The sequence below is a fragment of the Bubalus kerabau genome, chromosome 1 (assembly GCF_029407905.1).
Source record: "Bubalus kerabau isolate K-KA32 ecotype Philippines breed swamp buffalo chromosome 1, PCC_UOA_SB_1v2, whole genome shotgun sequence".
Lineage (NCBI taxonomy): Eukaryota > Metazoa > Chordata > Mammalia > Artiodactyla > Bovidae > Bubalus > Bubalus kerabau.
The window spans coordinates 214,673,485-214,686,788 of NC_073624.1; the positions used below are offsets into that span (position 1 = coordinate 214,673,485).

The following is a 13,304-nucleotide window of genomic DNA, read 5'->3' on the forward strand; positions in this document are numbered from 1 at the left end:
GAGTCCCTAGAGTATAGTTGTGTCAGTTTCCCTAGCCATGTTCTGCTTGCTCAGGTTCAGCCACAGGCTCTGGTCAGAAAATCCCAGGCTAGATTATAACAGGTTACCATTCAGCAGCTTCTGTCCTGCTGCCCCCAACCTCTCTGTCCCAGCAGGTGAATACAAAAATCTCTGGGGATATTCAGTTCAGTTCAGCCACTCAGCCATGTCCCGAGTCTTTGCAACCCCATGGACTGCAGCATGCCAGGCTTCTCTGCCCATCACCAACTCCTGGAGCTTGCTCAAACTCATGTCCATCGAGGTGATGATACCATCCAGCCATCTCATCCTCTGTAGTCCCCCTTCTCCTCCTGCCTTCAATCTTTCCCAGCATCAGGGTCTTTTTCAATGAGTAGTTCTTCACATCAGGTGGTCAAAGTATTGGAGCTTCAGCTTCAGCATTAGTCCTTCCAATGAATATTCAGGACTGATTTCCTTTAGGACTCACTGGTTTAATCTCCTTGCAGATGGGGATGTTGCTGCTACCCAAATCTTGGCTCTTGGTGCACAGAAATAGAGAGACAGAGTCTTGGAGGAGAAGGAAAAAGTGGATTTATTTATTTGCCAGGCAAAGGGGAAAACACTAGGGTAGAACCTCAAGAACTGTGCCATCCCAAACCCCCACCCCAGGAATAAGGAAAGGTTACATAGTCTGGTAGGGTTATGTGATAAGGATCAAGGGAGTAACAGTCTGGCATTCTCTTCTACAAAATTTAAAAGGGTGGGTGGGGTTTCTGACAAGATTGGGGTGTTAGGGTGGAGGGTTTTAGCTGGTCAGGTCTCCTAATCAGGTGGTTTTGTGGCTGCTCCTCTCTTGATCTTTGCCTATATGGACAAAAGTCCCTATAGTCAAATCTATGGGTTTTCCCTGGTGGCTCAGATGATAAAGAAGCTGCTTGCAATGTGGGAGACCTGGGTTCCATCCCTTGGTTGGGAAGATCCCCTGGAGGATGGCGTGGAAACCCACTCCAGTATTCTTGTCTGGAGAATCCCCATGGACAGAGAAGCCTGGCAGGCTACAGACCATGGGGTCACAAAGAGTCGGACACGACTGAGTGACTTTTCACTTTCTTGGGTTTTCCAGTAGTCATGTATGTGGATTTGAGAGTGGGACCATAAAGAAGGCTGAGCATCAAAGAATTGATGATTTTGAACTGTGGTGTTGGAGAAGACTCTTGAGAGTCCCTTGGACACCAAGGAGATCAAACCAGTCAATCCTAAAGGAAATCTATCCTGAATATTCATTGGAAGGACTGGTGCTAAAGCTCCAATACTTTGGCCACCCGATGCTAAGAGCTGACTCATTAGAAAAGACCCTGATGCTGGGAAAGATTGAATGCAGAAAGAGAAGGGGATGACAGAGGATGAGATGGTTGGATGGCATCACCGACACAATGGACATGAGTTTGAGCAAGCTCTGGGAGATGGTGAAGGACAGGGAAGTCTGGTGTGCTGCAGTCCATGTGGTCACAAAGAGTTGGTCACAACTGAGCGATTAAATAACAACCACCTCCCTTGATTAGGAACTGTTTGAATCTGCTCTTTGGAACTCAGGGAATATCATGGAGGCTGGAGTCTTGCCTATAAGAAATAGGGGACAAAAAGGCAGGTGCATAGTGGTCCGTCTAGTCAAGACTATGGTTTTTCCAGTGGTCATGTATGGATGTGAGAGTTGGACTGTGAAGAAAGCTGAGCACCAAAGAATTGATGCTTTTGAACTTTGGTGTTGGGGAAGACTCTTGAGAGTCCCTTGGACTGCAAGGAGATCAACCAGTCAATCCTAAAGGAAATCAGTTCTGAATATTCATCAGAAGGACTGAAGCTAAAGCTGAAACTCCAATACTTTGACCACCTGATGCGAAGAACCAACTCAATGGAAAAGACCCTGATGCTGGGAAAGATTGAAGGCAGGAGGAGAAGGGGACGACAGAGGATGAGATGGTTGGACGGCATCACTGAGGCAATGGACATGAGTTTGAGTAGGCTCCAGGAGTTGGTGATGGACAGGGAAGCCTGGCGTGCTGCAGCCCATGGGATTGCAGAGTCAGACACGACTGAGCGACTGAACTGAACGGAAATGAATAATACCTGGCACCTAACAGGTGGCTCAGTAAGTAGTTGCTGAATGAGTGTTTAAATCTCTTTGCCCTTTCAAAATCTGTTATATTTTAAGAAGCTCCTGGCTAACAAAAGAGAAGTATCTAATGAAGAAACTTTAAAGCTACAGTTACGCAGGACAACACACCAGCAATCAGGAGGCCTGCCTCAGTATACTCTCCACTTCCTTCACCATCCAGTTGTCTTATGAGGAAAGGACACAGCCTTGTGCTGCAGTGACATCAAAATGGTTCCCAAGTCCCCCATCCCCAGGCCATATTGTCACTTGTCTGTGATACTCCTACTTCTCATCTCCCCTTTAGACAAGTATCTCTTTCCTTTGCTTCAAGACTTGGGGAGCCTTGAAATTCTCTTATAAACAAGAGCATTAATAAAGAACAAGGCTTGCAGTGCTGGGAGTCAGTAAACCCTAGAGACACAGGCTTTTAAATATAGGTTGGTTCCTGCTGACCAGTCCAAAAATAGGACTTAGGATTCAGGTGTGAATGTATCCATCCAGCTACCATCTCCCCTCATGCACTCCTCCACCAGAAACCCAGATGACAGCCAAAGCAGAGCCTTGATTCTGCTAAGAGCAGGAGAGATTTTATGTATGCACAAGAGGTAGGTACAGAACCCCATATTGGGGTGACCAACTGTCCCAGTTCTCAAACTGAAAGCTCTGCTTCCTGGGAAATTCTCAAGGGCTTCACAAACACCCTATGTTGGAACTGTGCCCAACTATTACCATATTCAAACATCTTAAATATTAAAAAAAACCAACAGAACAAACACCTTGTGAATTAACTTAATTTTGCCTCCCTGTTTAAAACTTGGCTACATCAAAGGCCCAGCATACTTTCACCAGCTCACTATTGTTACTTGTGAAATAACTGGAAGTGCATACAGTTGGCACAATATCCAAGATGTTAAAACCTGGATAATGTGCTAAACCAAAGCAGTGTACCGAAGTGTCTGTGACCATTTGTTTGAAAAGGGCCAGGAGTAACACAGAGAGAATTCTATGTGCAAACTCCAGGAGATGATGAAAGACAATTGTAAAGCAAACCCAAGTTACTCCCAGGGAAGCAATTTACTTTTCATGATTATCATGAGGGATATAGCATGACCATCATACAAAAGGCACATGCTGGTATGTATGCTTGTGGAGGTATCTAGAATCATTAAAAGAACCTCACAGGATGTAAGGTGGGGGAGACTTTTGTATACATCTTTATTGCTTGAATTTACTACGAGTATTAAAATATCAACTAAGTTAATGGTCTTCAGAAAGGAGAGGTTGTTAAGTGATGAAAAGCAAGCAGAAGCTTCCACTTACTCTCCTTGTTAAAGCCTTAACAACTGACTAGTTTCCAATGGTCCTGTACAAAATACCAGATGTTTAATTAAAGAGTATAGAATACCAGGATCATTTCAGTATGATCAAAAATGAATTTGGGCTAACAGGGAGAAAAGTAAATTATCACACTTAGATAGAATGCAACAGAATGCGGTGGGGTGAGGAAGTTGTGAACAGGTGGAGCACAGAACATATTTGGGGCAGTGAGAGCACTGCATACTACAATAGTGGATGCAAAATCACTGCAGATGGTGACTGCAGCCATGCAAAGATGCTTGCTCCTTGGAAGGAAAGCTATGACAAACTTAGACAAAATACTAATAAAAAAGTAAAAAGCAGACACATCACTTTGCTGACAAAGGTCTGTCTAGTCAAAGCTATCATTTTTCCAGTAGTTATGTATGGACATGAGAGTTGGACCATAAAGAAGACTGAGCACCGAAGAACTGATGTATTTGAACTGTGGTGTGGGAGAAGACTCTTGAGAGTTCCTTGGACAGCAAGGAGATCAAACCAGTCCATCCTAAAGGAAACCAATCCTGAATACTCATTAGAAGGACTGATGCTAAAGCTGAAGCTCCAATACTTTGGCCACTGATGTGAAGAGATGACTCATTGGAAAAGACCCTGATGCTGGAAAAGATAGAAGACAGGATGAGAAGGGGACGACAGAGGATGAGATAGTTAGATAGCATCATTAACTCAATAGACATGAACTTCAGCAAACTCCAGGAGATAGTCAAGGACAGGGAAGCCTGGCATGCTGCAGTCCATGCATGCTAAGTCGCTTCAAGCGTGTCTGACTCTTTGTGAGCCCATGAACTGTATGAGGCCTCCAGGCTCCTCTGTCCATGGGATTCTCCAGACAATATTGGAGTGGGTTGCTATGGCCTCCTCCAGGGGATCTTCCTGACCCAGGGATTGAACTGGTGTCTCTTATGCCTCCTGCATTGGCAGGTGGGTTTACTGTCAGGGAATGTTTAACAGGAGGATTCCTATGTGCTGTTTCTCGCAAGTCCTTCATTTCTTTTTAAGTGGAACAGCACGCTGCTCCCAGGAACTGAGATCATTGTGTGAGATAGGCTTGAATCTCCGTTAGTAAACATTCTCTTTATGACAAAACTGCTTAGTCTCAATCCCCTTTCTTGAGATATGGATTGTCTCCTGACCTTGTGACCATTATTAATCCCTTGTTCCCTTGGTGACAGTGCTGTACATTTGGTTTTCTGATCTTTATCATTGCCGAAAGAAACTTCTTGTACCACAGCCTTTATATACTCACAGAGAAATCATTAAAGCACCTTTGCTCCATCAGAGCTTGGGTCCCCGTGTCTGTCTGTCTGTCTTTCTCTCTCTGTCTCTCTCCTCAGCTGATTCTTTGGAGCACAGAAACCCGTCTTGCTCACTCTCCTGCCTGGGCTTCTAAGACTCTCTCAAGAAGGCGCCCGGTGCCTTCGTGAGAGATGCAAGTCCTGTGTCAAGGGCTTTATTGGTTTTCTGCGTAAACCAGGACTCTCTCCTTCACTTTCTTACCACTGCCTCTGGACCGCCAGGTCCCGGTCCATTGAAGGACCCCAAAAGTTTACCACTAGCAACACCCTGGGGTCACTAAAAGTCGGACATGACTCAGCGACTGAATAACAAAAATTAAGCCATTCAGTTCAGTTGCTCAGTCCTGTCCAACTCTTTGTGATCCCCTGTAGCACGCCAGTCTTCCCTGTTCATCACCAACTTCCGGAGCTTGCACAAACTCACATCCATTGAGTCGGTGATGCCATCCAACCATCTCATCCTCTGTCATCCCCTTCTCCTCCTGCCTTCAATCTTTCCCAACATCAGGGTCTTTCCCAATGAGTCAATTTTCACGTCAGGTGGCCAAAGTATTGGAGTTTTAGCTTGAGCATCAGTCCTTACAATGAATATTCAGGACTAATTTCCTTTAGGATGGACTAGTTGGATCCTTGCTGTCCAAGGGACTCAAGAGTCTTCTCCAGCACCACAGTTCAAAAGCATCAATTCTTTGGCATTCAGCTTGCTTTATAGTCCAAGTCTCACATCCATACATGACCACTGGAAAAACCTTAGCTTTGACTAGATGGACCTTTGTTGGCAAAGTAATGTCTATGCTTTTTAATATGCTGTCTAGATTGGTCATATCTTTTCTTCCAAGGAGCAAGCATCTTTTAATTTCATGGCTGCAGTCACAACTGCAGTGATTTTGGAGCCCAAGAAAAGAAGTCTCTCACTGTTCCCATTGTTTCCATATCTATTTGCCATGAAGTGATGGAACTGGATGCCATGATCTTAGGTTTTTTTGAATGTTGAATTTTAAGCCAGCTTTTTACTCGCCTCTTTCACTTTCAAGAGGCTCTTTGGTTTCACTTTCTCCCATAGGGTGGTGTCATCTGCATATCTGAGGTTATTGATATTTCTCCTGTCAATCTTGATTCCATTTTGTGCTTCTTTCAGCCCAGCATTTCACATGATGTACTCTGTGTATAAGTAAGGTGACAATATATAGCCTTGACATACTCCTTTCCCAATTTGGAACCAGTCCATTGTTCCATGTCCAGTTCTAACTGTTGCTTCTTGACCTGCATACAGGTTTCTCAGGGAACAGGTAAGGTAGTCTGGTATTCCCATCTCTTTCAGAATTTTCCAGTTTATTGTGATCCACACAGTCAAAGGCTTTAGCGTAGTCAATGAAACAAATGTTTTTCTGGAATTCTCTTGCTTTTTCTATGATCCAATGGATGTTGACAATTTGATCTCTGGTTCTTCTGCCTTTTCTAAATCCAGCTTGAACATCTGGAAATTCTTGGTTCACAAACTGTTGAAGCCTAGCTTGGAGACTTTTGACCATTACTTTGCTAGTGTGTGAGATGAGTGCAATTGTGTGGTAGTTTGAATGTTCTTTGGCATTGCCTTTCTTTGGGACTGGAATGAAAACTGACCTTTTCCAGTCCTGGGGCCACTGCTGAGGTTTCCAAATTTGCTGGCATATTGAGTGCAGCACTTTCATAGCATCATCTTTTAGGATTTGAAATAGCTAAGCTGGAATTCCATCACCTCCACTAGGTTCGTTCGTAGTGATGCTTTCTAAGGCCCACTTGACTTCACATTCCAGGATGTCTGGCTCTAGGTGAGTAATCACACCATCATGGCTATCTGGATCATTAAGATATTTTTTGTATAGTTCTTCTGTGTATTTTTGCCACCTCTTCTTAATATCTTATGCTTCTGTTAAGTCCATACCATTTCTGCCCTTTATTGGACAGAATCCTTCATTGCAGGTGGATTCTTCACAAGCTGAGATACCAAGGAAGCCACGTTAAGTCATACATGTCCAAAACCAAAATAGGAGGGAAAGGGTAGGAGGGCACAACCTTTGAATGAATGACATAGCCCAAGGACAGAATATAAACTGATCAGAACAAGGCCAACCATCAACCAAAAAGTAGGCAGTGGTCCAATTCCTGGAAGTCTGTCCCTTCTCCAAAAGAGTTGAAATAATTCTCCAACTCATTAGCCTGTGAAATTCAGTTCAGTTGCACATTGGTGTCTGACTTTTTGTGACCGCATGGACTGTAGCACGCCAGGCTTCTCTGTCCATCACCAACTCCCAGAGTTTACTCAAACTCATGTCCATCGATGCCATCCAACCATCTCATCCTGTCCTCTCCTTCTCCTCCCACCTTCATTCTTTCCTAGCACCAGGGTCTTTTCCAACGAGCAATCCAACCATCTCATCCTGTTCTCTCCTCCTCCTACCTTCAATCTTTCCCAGCATCAAGGTCTTTTCCAATGAGTCACTTCTTGAAATCAGGTGGCCAAAGTATTGGAGCTTCAGCTTCAGTCCTTGCAATGAATATTCAGGACTAATTTCCTTTAGGATGGACTGTTTGGATCTCCTTGCTGTCCAAGGGACTTTCAAGAGTCTTCTCCAACACTACAGTTCAAAAGCATCAATTCTTTGGCACTGAGCTTTCTTTATAGTCCCAACTCTCCCATCCATACATGACTACTGGAAAAACCATAGCTTTGTAGATGGTCCTTTGTTGGCAAAGTAATGTCTCTGCTTTTTAATATGCTGTCTAGGTTGGTCACAGCTTTTCTTCCAAGGAGCAAGTGTCTTTTAATTTCATGGCTGCAGTCACCATCTGCAGCGATTTTGGAGCCCCCCAAAATAAAGTCTGTTTCCACTGTTTCCCCATCTATTTGCCATAAAGTGATGGGACCAGATGTCGCGATCTTAGTTTTCTGAATGTTGAGTTTTAAGTCAAATTTTTATTCTCCTTTCACTTTCATCAAGAGGCTCTTTAGTTCTTCTTTGCTTTCTGCCATAAGGGTGGTGTCATCTACATATCTGAGGTTATTGATATTTCTCCCAGCAATCTTGACTGCAGCTTGTGCTTTATCCAGCCCTGCATTTCACATGATGGACTCTGCATATAAGTTAAATACGCAGGGTGACAATATACAGCCTTGACGTACTCCCTTTCCTGATTTGGAACCAGTGTGTTGTTCCACGTCCAATTCTAACTGTTGCTTCTTGGCCTGCATACAGATTTCTCTATGAAATTTCCCAGCCCATAAAAGCTAACCTCATCACATTTCGAGGCCACTCTCAGCTTCTGAGATGACCCACGCTCTGTGGAGTGTTTCTCTATATAAATCCACTTCCTATCTATCACTTTCTCACTGAATTCTTTCTGGCATGAGACATCAAGAACCTGAGCGTAATTAAGTCCTGAAACTAGATGTGCGATCTTGGTTGTGGATTTTGGCTGGTCTTGAGTCCCAGTACATGGGTTCAGCTTCCAATCTGAGGTGAATGGTTTCAAAACCAGAGAATGTACACTAAGACTGGATGGACCCTAATGTAAACTGTAAATTCCAGGAGATCACGTCAATGTAGGTTCATCAACTTTAACAAATTTACCACTCTGATAGGGGATGTTCACAGTAGGGGAGGTTATGCATATGTTGGGGTAGAGGAACATATGGGAAACATATGGGAAACCTCTGTCCCATCTCAATTTTGCTGTGAACCCACATTTTCTCTCTCTCAAAAAAAAAAAAAAAACAAAAAACAAAAACCGGAGGATGGGATATCCCATTCCACACATACCTCCTTAAAATAAATCATAGGTTTTCCTTTTTGTCTTTAATACATTTGTCAGTCTAAGTCCCCTGTGAATGTTCCTTTATCTTCAGGAATAACAAGGCTATGGTGGCAGATAGCAAAAGTGAAAAATAATTTTTCTTAATCAGACTCAATTCTCAGAGTCTAACTCATATAAATGTCCTTTAGACACACAGTGAAGTTATTACACAAGCTTCAGAAGTTCAGTAGTGCAGTGACCAGTATACTGGACTTGCGCCAACACTCAAGACGGCCCGTGTAAAAACCTCCTTCGACCATGCTTCGCAAAGGGCCTACTGCGTATGTGGCTTATCTGAAGCAGGATCAGGCACATACCTAGAGCCAAAAGCTGTGTAGCTCTTACCTAAAGGCCACTGAATACAAATCTCAGCAAAGGAAAGCAAATTCTAATGCCTTCTGAAATTCAAGGAATTGGGTAACACTGCCAAAACAGCTTCACCTCCCCACCCCTTTTAAACTGTTAAGACAACTCAATAAAATAATCCATGTAAAATGTCTGGCAGATGGGAAATGCTCAATATTTGACATTATTCACTATTAGCTATTTCTGCCATTTCAAGAACTGAAGGGCCAATGCTTAATGCTCTCCTGACCATTCTGAATTCAATTAACCCCTTCACAGTAATGGTCATTTCAGCACTCCCCCCTCCTCATTCACAAATGACACCACCACCAGAACTAACCTAGTTTAGAACATCAGCAACTGCTTTTAGGATTGCAGTATCAAATTCATGTACTTCAGAAGCCACAAATCACTCCTTCTGCACTCTTCAAACATACCTAATGTTGTAGGTTATCTACCACTCAAGATGAAAGCAGAAATGTCAATGTGCTTCTAAAAGGTGGCTTAAACAAATATCCTCACTCAAGTCATCTAGCCATCCTGGATTCTAATTTCTGGTGTTGGGTATTTTCCCTAGGATCTGAGGAAAAGCTGGAAAAAACACTACAAATGGCCTACACTGCAATCATTAAGATCCTGCTTTAGGGACCTTCCTGACCCCCAGTGGTTAAGACTCCACACTTCCAATGCAAGGGACATAGGTTTGATCCCTGGTTGGGAAGTAAGATCCCACATGCCTGACAGCACAGTCAGAAAAAAAGCTTCTGCTCTAAGGAAACCCAACACTTAAAACTAATGCAATATTGTAAATCAACCATAGTTCAATCTAAAGAAATAAAACTCAGCCAAGGACAAAATATGCTGCTGTGGTACCAAAGAGGCCGTAACCGTATTTCCTATCACCCTGAGCTTTACAGAGGACATGAAAGCTATTATACCACTATTAAAAATATCTTGATATGTCCTTGATTGTCCTATCTCTCTAGCCCTTTTCTGGACAATCGGCTCTGGTGTGGCTACAGGGAAGGAGTGGTGAGCTAGGGCTTATTGTCTTTATGGTCTACTTTCAGTCACAGATCATTAGAAGAATGAAAATTAAAGAGGTAGTTTTATTTGGACCAAGGAACCCTTATTATTCATTGGAAGGACTGATACCGAAGCTCTAATACTTTGACCAAATGATACGAAGAGCCAACTCTTGGAAAAGACCATGATGCTGGGAAAAATTGAGGGCAGGAGGTAAAGGGGGTAACAGAAAAGATGGTTGGCTGGCACCACCAACTCCAGGAGATAGTGAAGAACAGGGAAGCCTGGCGTGCCACAGTCCATGGGGTTGCAGAGTCAGGCACAACTTTGTAACTATACAACAGAGATTATTCTTTTCCATGTGATTCCAGGAAACAGATTCAGTTCAGTCACTCAGTCGTGTCCAACTCTTTGTGACCCCATGAATTGCAGCATGCCAGGCCTCCCTGTCCATCACCAACTACCGGAGTTCACTCAAACTCACGTCCATCAAGTCGGTGATGCCATCCAGCCATCTCATCCTCTGTCGTCCCCTTTTCCTCCTGGCCCTAATCCCTCCCAGCACCAGTCTTTTCCAATGAGTCAACTTTTTGCATGAGGTGGCCAAAGTACTGGAGTTTCAGCTTTAGCATCATTCCTTCCAAAGAACACCCAGGAATGATCTCCTTTAGGATGGACTGGTTGGATCTCCTTGCAGTCCATGGGGGTCTGAGGAGTATTCTCCAACACCACAGTTCAAAAGCATCAATTCTTCGGAACTCAGCTTTCTTCACAGTCCAACTCTCACATCCATACATGACTAGGCTATGGAAAAACCATAGCCTTGACTAGACAGACCTTTGTTGGCAAAGTAATGTCTCTGCTTTTTAATATGCTATCTAGGTTGGTCATAACTTTCCTTCCATTGGTCATAACTTTCCTTCCAAGAAACAAAGATTCCTCAAGGCCAAATACACCATATAGCTTCTCCTCCCATTCCTCTTGTCTGCTTCCAAAGCAGGGTGCATGGTTCCATCTCTGATCTGGGAATTAAGACCTCACATGTGTGGTAGTGTGGTGCGGCCAAAAAAAAGTTCATGAAAGCTAGTAATACATCAAAGAACATGTGAGAAGAGATTAAGGCTTTAATGAAAAAACATTTTAGCTCTTGAGAACACAATCTACCTCGTAACAAACAAGCCTATTACTCAATCTTAAGGTCCATTCCTAGTGACACATTACAGTTGAAAATGAAGGACTACTTATCACACAGGACAGGTTAACTCACTACTGAAAGAACAGTCACATGGCATATTTTAATTATTTACTAAAACCCATGATCACCATCAATCACCACAAAATCCAGTATTCTTCAATTTGTAGTTGGAAAACTGAGCAGTGGCTCTTAAATCTAGATATAAAATCTCTATGGGCATCAATGTTAAGAACAATAGGAAAAAACATCCTTCCCTTATTAAGCCACAGGAAGATCTTTCTGAAAAATTATCCAATATTGACACACTACACTTCCATTCAAAACACACCTACTGCAATCAAGAAAAAGTCACCGTGTTTGCTTAGGATATTCAACCTAAGAAATGAGTACATCATTTTATTGACTCATTTCACCCTTACAAAGTAAGTTCCAAAGCAAATTTCTCCAATTCTTCAGTCTAGAATACTCAAGACACACACTCCCTTTTTTGAACAAGCAGCTTTGTAAAACTGAAAATCGTATTTTAATCCGTTACTGAGAAATCACCAACAGCAATTATATTTCTTTAAAGGAAATTTACTATACTTAACAATGCATTTTATTTTTAAAAAACTTTTTTAAACTGAAGCATGATTGATTTACAACGTTTTAACAATGCCATTTTATCCAGTTCATAATCAGGTAGGGTTTTTTGAGCCACACAGAAAGGATGGTGGGATCTTAATTGCTCCAGCAGGGATTGATCCCCTAAATCCCTGTAGTGGAAGCTTGGAGTGTTAATCACTTTACCTCCAGGAAGTCCCCACAAGCCCTTTTCTGTTAACCACAAAGTTTACTTTAGAGAATTTGTACCTGGATGACAATAAAAACTCAATTACAAGACGTGAGTTCCTTTGGAGTAAATTTTAACTACAGGACTTGTAAAACCACTGCTTGTATCTAGATCACTTGGACACTGGATCATCAGTACTGCACATTAATAAACTATTTGTCCAGTCAGAAATAAAAGGCATAAAATGATTAAGAGAGAGAGAGAGAGAAGGATGTATTTCTCATGAAAGCATTTAAGAACAAAATGAAATGGAGACATGGAAAAACTAAGGTCTTCTGGACAATCAACTCCACGAGCTACCAAAAATATTGTCAATTAGAACAGAGAAGAGAGTGGACCACTTAAAAAAATATACTGTGTATGTGTGTATTTTCTTCAAGTATCTTAGAGAAATGCAAAAAATTTCCTCATCAGTTCCAAATTCACCACAGTACAAAGCAAAACTTTTATTACTGTACCTACACAATTAAGTGTCCTGAAGTTTATTTATCCTGGTAGCTTAAAACAATCAAGTATTAGTATCTATTTCAACTTCCTAATACTATTCAAAGGATAAAAGACAGGCTGGGGGAAAACTCATTATGTATTTATCACTGCCACTTCATTTCAAATGCCATTTTTATCCTAGGGTGAATGTGCATAACACTAAACCATGATCCAGTAATAGTTTTTCATTTGATTTAGTATCATTTAAAGAACTTAAATTAATAGAGGAAAATATTTTAAGAGCTATATCTTATCGGAGACAATTTAACTGTAAGGTCATGTGACAAGCAATGTACCAGTATTTGTTAAAAACTTACCAATCTCTCAATTGTCTTAAAATGTCCATGTTACACAGCAATATTTACTACCAGAAACCACAGTGACTGATAAGTAGACACATTAGTTTGTTAAGCTCTACCTGAAAACATGCTTTCAACAAAATCTGAACATGTTGTATCTTGATTCATATGGTTTTACAATCAGGTCTTACTGAAGGAGCACACAGATTTCACTTCCTTTCTTGCAGACAATATGCAGGAAGAATCCACAAAGAGCATGCGGGCAATTTGACATATTATACTATCTGGACTACAAGTCCTGAAATTCATTTAAAGAATGTCAAGGAGTTACGAGAGAGATTATGTTGTGGTCTTGATTTTTATTTTTTCCTAGAATTCTACAGATTCTAAAATTTATCAATTGATGTATCTTTTAAATAAACAGCACCAGTCTTGCCCATTGATACAATTAAAATTTGAC

The 13,304-nt window shown here is 41.9% G+C and overlaps 1 protein-coding gene across 1 annotated transcript in view; it reads right to left on the reverse strand.

The window, feature by feature from the left end:
* The window catches only part of SKP1 (S-phase kinase associated protein 1), a 144,967-nt gene that overhangs the window by 25,488 nt on the left and 106,175 nt on the right, over window positions 1-13,304 (reverse strand). The window lies entirely within an intron of this gene.